Source organism: Nestor notabilis, unplaced genomic scaffold (assembly GCF_000696875.1).
Source record: "Nestor notabilis isolate BGI_N333 unplaced genomic scaffold, ASM69687v1 scaffold383, whole genome shotgun sequence".
NCBI lineage: Eukaryota > Metazoa > Chordata > Aves > Psittaciformes > Psittacidae > Nestor > Nestor notabilis.
In genome coordinates, this window is record NW_009923079.1 from 57,035 (window position 1) to 57,364 (window position 330).

At 39.7% G+C, this 330-nt stretch overlaps 1 protein-coding gene across 1 annotated transcript in view; it reads left to right on the forward strand.

Moving 5' to 3' along the window:
• The window catches only part of ANO1 (anoctamin 1, calcium activated chloride channel), a 47,704-nt gene that overhangs the window by 23,675 nt on the left and 23,699 nt on the right, over window positions 1–330 (forward strand). The gene's annotated exons all lie outside the window — the stretch shown is intronic.

A 330-nucleotide genomic window follows, 5' to 3' on the forward strand; every position in this document is an offset into this window, starting at 1 on the left:
GCTTGAGATGAATATCAAATGAAATTGTTAAGCATCTGTCATAAAACTGCTGTGTGGTATGTCAAAATTTCATTAACGGGATTGCACAGCTTGCCAAAACATAAATATATAAATAAATAACCCAAACCTATTTGCAGAGCCAGCTTCCACTTTAGAACATTACAGAAGAAATATATTAATGTACCGTGGGGCTGAGGAGAGGGCTCCGCAGGGAAGTGTAATGGCCTTTAGTGTCTCAAGACAAACCAACATTGATTCCTGAGTCTGCTCTGAGATGCAATTAAGTTTATCAGCAGGCAGACATCACACGTGTAGACCATGAAGCAGGAA